Here is a 7197-nt window from a genome sequence, read left to right as displayed (position 1 = left end):
ACCAATAAAGAGACAAATGTTACCCACCTCTAAAGGAACTTGGAATTTCTTATGGGGGAAAAAACCTTAAACAAAACAGTGTGTGTGTGTGTGTGTGTGTGTGTGTGTCTGTCTGTCTGTCTGTCTGTCTGTCTGTCTGTCTGTTTAGAGGTGTGGAGGAACAGCAAGGAAAACTTGTCTTTTCTGCCTAGACCCACTTAAAGAGTTCTCTAGGGTAGCCTCAAAGGGTATAAGGTAAGATTTGGTTTGCCCAAATTACTGACAGGACAGCAGAACACTGGGCAATATGAAATCAAGGTTCAAAATCACCAGAGCTCTATTAATGTCCTTAAGAAAAGAGAAACTGATTCATTTGTTCCAAAGAACAGGTCTCAAGATGTCACTCCCCTACCCAATAAGCTTCAGAGGTTCTCAGTTTTGTATGTAAAGACCAAAAAAACAAAACAAATACAAAACACAAAAAAATCTTTAAATATGTTAAATGAGATTTTATCTGTACAAACTAAATCAGGTTGTTTGCTCCCATGGGGAGGGGGATGAGAAGAAAGGATGGTGGAAAAAACGCAAAAGCTTGAAAAAGTTAAATGTTGAAAACTATTTCTACATGTAATTGGAACCTAAATAAACAAATGAGAGAGAGGGGGGTAAATAAATAGGTGAAAATTCTTTAACAACCAGCATCCTATTTATCTTTCCAGACATCTCTCATTTTATGTTCTCTAACCCATTCTCCATTCCAATCAGATTAGCCCATTAACTGTTCCTACACATAACATTCCATCTCCATTGCCATGACTCTACCCAGACCTGGAATGCTCTACCTTCTCACCTTCACCTTCCAGAATCCTTAGCATGCTTCAAGGGTCAGCTTATGTGCTACCTCTAACAAAGGTACTTTCCTATTTCCCCCATTTCTTAGTGCCTTCCCCTCAAAAAAAAGTAGTGTCTCTTTATTTTCTATATATTTTGCATTCTCTAGTCTAGGTATATGTTGTTTCTATCCAACAAAGAAAATCCTTTGAGGGCAGGGACTATGTCATCTTTGTAACAACAGCAATGATATGAGTTAGTATTTATATAACAGCTTAGGATTTACAAAACCCTTTGCATGTTTTGTCTCATTTGATCTTCAAGAAAATCCTTTGAGGTAGGAGTTATTATTATCCCCATTTTACAAAAGAGGTTGAAAGGCAAATTAACTTTTCTTGATCCACATGGTTAATAAGGATTAATAATCAAGCAGGATTCAAAACCCCAAAAGTAGACAACGACACTTAGTTGTTTTTCTATACAAGATGTACATGTTGAAATACTTTAAATGTGATTTTTACATGTACAACATATCAGATTGCTTGCTGGCAAGGGAAGGGAGGGAGTGAGAAGAGTACCAGGGTAGGGGAAAAATGTGGGACCTAAGATAATGCCTTTCATCTAAAAGGTTCTTGATAACTAATTATTAAATTGAATCTAGCAGAGAATCCAATACTATTCCAGCAACTTTAAAGATCTATAAGAACTAAAACTAAACCTCAATTCAGGTTCAATGTGAGAGATTAGCAACAGAGAAATAGGTCAAACATGTGGAAAGAGCAGCATTGGGTACAAAGTTTCACTAGTCATCTGACTGCCAGCTCTGCTCTGTTGATTGGGGATGGGTTGCTACAGACAGAATTCCGCATCCATCTCGGTGTGTCTTAGTCACGATTGGAATTATTTGATTCAGAGTTGAGAGAGATATTGAAGCTCATAATGGTTAAGAAAGTAATATTTGAGCCCATTACTGTAGATTCTGAATCCTTAATTGTATCACCAAACCACAGGTACTTACTTTCTCAGTTCCCCTCCCTGCACTCCCTCCCATAAATCAGCATAAGCCTGGCCCTGTCCATTGAGCCTGGCCTTAGTCCATGAAATTCTCACCATTACAGTCATTCCACTGGGTTGAAACAGTATTTCTAATGTCCCTGACAAACGTAAATGTATTACCTAGATGTGGTAAAATATTAACACATCAGTATCCTTTAGATGAAAGTCAATTGTTTATGGAATTAAAAGGCTAATCTATAGAGCTTGTCCATTTGTGTTTTTATGAGGCCACTGAGAAAGGACACTGAGTTTGACCTAGGATTAAATAAGATGAAGAAAGAAAACCTACAGAGGAACCTACAGAGCTCCCTCAATGACCTCAAACTTTTCCCTGAAGCAAAGGTCCACCTGGTACATATCAATCTTCTCTTGCTGTTGTAGGACTTTAAGTCATGAAATATCACAATATCTGAAGAATTAGAAATGAGAATCTTTCACAGAAGAAAAGACAGGTATATAATGGGTGTGGACAGTCTGCAAAACAGAACAAATAAGGAAGTGCAAAAAAAGTCTTGAAACAAAAATAATGTCAATGAGAAAGGCATGATTGAAATGATAGATGAGCTGGTCACAGAGAGAAAGTGAGGACTAGCCAGTTGATAGTGTAGATGTACACACACACACACACACACACACACACACACACACACACACACACACTCACACACATACTGAATGGATGTATTTTGTTGAATTTGTGGGAGGCTAAAGAATAAAGCCCAACAAAATGGACAGGCAAGAGTGATGACAGTGAAAACATTAATCCCTTCAAAGTATTTTAGTATCCTTAGTACTTTTATTCTAAAAAGAGGAAGGGAAAGGAAGAGAATAAATGCTTATTATTGGCATAGGACCACCCAACATAGCATGCCCTCATTAAAGAAGGTGCTATACTCAATGAGTAAGGCAGAATTGAAGTAGCTCAAAAAAAATGACAAATTTAAAGAATCTACCCCAAACATTCACTTGGACTATTTGTACCCAACCTGTGATAGAGCATTCTGAGCTTGTGTTGGTCTGATCAGTCAGTTGGATACACTATGATTTGTCTCTAATGTAGTGATGTCATTTTGATCCTCTTTTAAAACGAAAGACAACAACCAACCAATCATTGAGTCAGGCACTGTACTGCCAGCTTTACAAATTTAATCCCTACAACAACTGGGAGGTAGGTGGTATTATTATTTCTATTTTATAGATGAGGAAACTGAAACTAATAGAACTTAAACAACTTAACATAAAATCTCACAGCTATTAAGTGTTTGAGGTTGGATTTGAACTCAGCTCTTTCAGATTCCAAATGCAGAGCTCTAATGGCATTCTCTAATCTAGAAGAAAGGCTAGCTCTTTTAAATTGTAAATTTGCTAAAACTCCTTTTCTTCTCTTATATGTACATATACACATATGTACATGGTATATATTTGTTGCCCAATAATAGGTTCTGTGTATCTGTACAAATACCAAAATACATATAGGTTGATATATATATACATATATATATATATATATCTATCTATACGGATATATATATATATATATATCCGTATAGATAGATTTATATAGGTATTATATTGATATTGTATATAGATAAGTAGATCTATATCTATATAGTTGATGATGTTTTTGTCCTTCATTCTTGAAGAAGACCATGATATCAGGGAGGTGAGGCCATGACAAGCACATGAATTGGGTTTCAGTGAGGGGGTGCTGTGCTAAATCAACAGCCCCACTTTCTCCACCAGAGCCACCTGGGTCCAGTGGCCAGATATGAAGCAGGACAATTGGAGAAAGGCAGCTGGATGGTACAGTGGGTAGAGAACTGACCTTGGAGTCAAATTCAGCCTCAGAAACTTGACACTCAGTAGCTGTGTGACCTTGAGCAAGTCACTTAACCCTGATTGTTTCAGATCCAGAGCCATCTACATAAATGTATAATAAATATATATATATATGTATATATATATACATATATATATATATATACACACACATATATGGGATGGGAGTGAATAGACACAGGCAAAGAAGAGAATAATCATTTACAATAACGATTTATAAAGCACCTATAAGGTGGCAAACAATTTATGAGGCACTTTTTAGAAATAGCATCTCATTTGATCCTCCCAACAGTTCTGGGAAATAGGTACTCTTATTATTCCCATTGTACATTTAGGGAAAATAAGGCAAACAGAGGTTGAGTGACTTGGCCAGGGCCACACAGTAAGTGTCTGAGACTGAATTCAAAAACAGTTTTTCCTATCTCTAGACCCAGTATTCTAGTCACTTTGCCAACAGCTGTTATATATATATATATATATATATATATACACACACACACATATGTGTGTGTATTTGTGTATATATAATATATGTATATATACATGTATATGTATGTGCACATATAAATGTATTATATTTATACACATGCATAAATTGTATGTATATGTGTAATATATATGTCTGCACACAAACGTGTGCTATATATATATTATTTGCACATGTAAATGTATCTATATACACACATTATCTGCACTGTGTATAAGGACATATAAAATAGGTATTTAAATTTGCATGTCTGTATGATACATTGTATGTATACATATAATCCTGTACATGCACTCATCTACACACAAGTATATGCAACTCTACTCCTCACTTCAAGGTCTTCTCTACCTTTTCAGTATTGCCTTAACTTGGGCATCCTCCTCACCATCTCCTTTCTCCCTCCCCTTGAGAGTAGGGGCTGTCTCGTACAGTACAGTAATTAGAATACAGTAAGCACTTAATAAATGCATTAGGTACCCCTATATGGCAGGAACTCTTCATATTTCTTCTATCATGGACCCTTCATGTCTATCTGATGAAAGTTGTGTGTTTCCTCCTTAAAAAAGTGTTTTTAAATAGAAGGAAATGTTTCTAGATTTAGTGAAAATGAAGATGATTTTTTTCCTCATTCAAAATCAGAGATTCCCCTGAAAGTTATCCACAAATCCTTTGGGGAAAGGGCTCACAGAATTTCTGCAATAGGATTATAAGGTTGATTGAATATCTTGTATATATTGATTGACTTGATACAAAAACATTGTGGGGGTTTAGATTTCAATCCCCATTTTACAGATGAGGAGACTGAGGCTTAGGTAGATTGTGATTTGTCCACGGATAAACATTTAAAAGGTATCAGAGTCTCTATTTGAACCTAAATCTCTACTGACCCTGTGGTCTAGCCTTCTTATCTCTATTCTGATATGATTCTGTAAATAAATGAATAAATCTTTAAAGTTAGAAATTTTAGATAAGGGGGAGGCATTTGAGGACACAGAGTCTATCCTTCAAATTACATTTTTAACTACTCTGTGTATATAACTGTCTAACTCTAGCAGAAACAGAAATAATGTGCTTTCAAGATGAGAATGAAAGGCTTCTGGATAAAACCTTTTCTAAGTCCTTAACTGCTCTATCTTGTGTTTGATTGCCTTATAATTATTTATTTACCTTCTTTTAATATTTATTCTACAGAAAATTATTTATATTTACCTAATAAAATGGAAGGTCTTGAAAACAATGACTTGCATTTTGGGGTCTTTAAATTCCCAGTTCTTAATTCAGCACCTGACCAATAGTAAGGCATAAGAAATGTTTATTGACTGTTTTGTCCTTCATTCATGAAGAAGACCATGATGCCATGTCAATTGATGCCATGTCAAGCACATGAATTGGATTTAAGCAAGGGGAATGCTGGACTAAGTCTCCAGCCTCACTTTCTCTTCCAGAGAAACTGGTTCCAGTGGCCAGATGTGAATCAGGAAAAGTGGAGATGACCCTGGATGTGAAGCAATCAAGGTTAAGTGACTTGGCCAAGGTCAAATGACTAGTAAGAGTCAAGTGTCTGAAGTCAGATTCAAACTCTGTCCTCCTGACTTTAAGGGCAGTGCTCTATCCACTGCACCACCAGAATGAATGATTGGTGGGTTTCAAGAAAAAAAGATGTAGAGAAAGGAAATATTGCCAGGAGGTCATGGGATTCAAATTGGAGGATCAGATGAAACTAGAGATATCATGAACACACCTTGTTACAGAAGTTGTTAAAAAATAATGTGTAGGGAGCTGAGAAAATAGGGTTGAGGATGGCAGTGGGGAAACCTTAGTTGGAACTTCCTCTTGGAGCTTCCCCAATTAATGCCTTCCCAGATCAACTTGGAGCTGTCCAACATAGCTACAGGAGATGTCAAGAGAGGAACTGCTCAGAGGTCAAATAGAATAAAAATCCTTTGGGGGAAAGGTCTTTGAATTCTAGTGCCTGTCACAGAATACTTATTAAATGTTTTATGGACTTAAATGTTGTAGAGGAAAGACATAGTAGCAAAAGACCTGGGATTACATCCTAGCTCTTCTATTTATAACTTTGAACAACTTGTTTCGTTTTACTGGTCCTCATCAACTGTAAAATGAGGGGATTGGACTAGATTGTCTTTGAGATACCCGCCAATTCTGTGAACTCTAACCTTATAGTCATGGGACCTAGATTCAAATCTAGACTTACTACTTACTATCTGTGTGACTTGGTATTCTTTTCATTCTTAGTTGGGAATAGTTCTCTAGTACTGTCATTAATGAGTCCCTACACTGTACTCACCATTTACACACTGTACTCATATCAACCAGTTTATATTAACTAGCTTTTAGAAAGCAGATTTACTGAAAAGGTATAACCAAGGACCCATTCTCCTTTTGCACATATAAGGTCAATGAAGAAAATGAAATCAAACTTAAAGTACACAAGTGAGGACAGAAGACACCTTAGAACTCTTAGAACTGGGAGTTTTTGCTTCTCTTCGCAGAGATCCCATAAAGTTCCTGCCTGATACAACTTCCTAATTAAAGTAGGGAGTTCATCTGGGTTCAGAAGATCCATTCCTCTATTCAATCCAAAACCTATACTTCTTGAGAGAATATTAGGGGTTCCATTTTCCAAAGCTATCTTTTTTTTTGATGGTTATCATTTCTTATTCAGTTGTCCTCAGTCTTTCTCTACTTCCACTACAGATTCTGCCCTTCTCTGATGGATTCCTTAGTTGCCACTCAGTTCTAACTCACAATAGAACCTCTAATGGGGCTCGGAATCTCTAAAACTCACAAGGTTGCCCATTCATGCTCATCTCAAAATATTCATTTGTCTATGATGAGAAAAAGAGAGGTTCATAGCCACCATGGCCAAATGGTAAACAGGCTTGATGGTTTTCTTCCATCTGTCTCTTGGGACCAGATTAAAGTAGTTCTCAATCCTTAAAATTGAAATAACCACAAAATGTCGGATTGCCCCATTGTTCAAT

The sequence above is a fragment of the Macrotis lagotis genome, chromosome X (genome assembly GCF_037893015.1).
Source record: "Macrotis lagotis isolate mMagLag1 chromosome X, bilby.v1.9.chrom.fasta, whole genome shotgun sequence".
Classification (NCBI taxonomy): domain Eukaryota; kingdom Metazoa; phylum Chordata; class Mammalia; order Peramelemorphia; family Peramelidae; genus Macrotis; species Macrotis lagotis.
The sequence above is the reverse complement of the archived record's forward strand: the minus strand, read 5'-3'. Positions refer to the sequence as shown.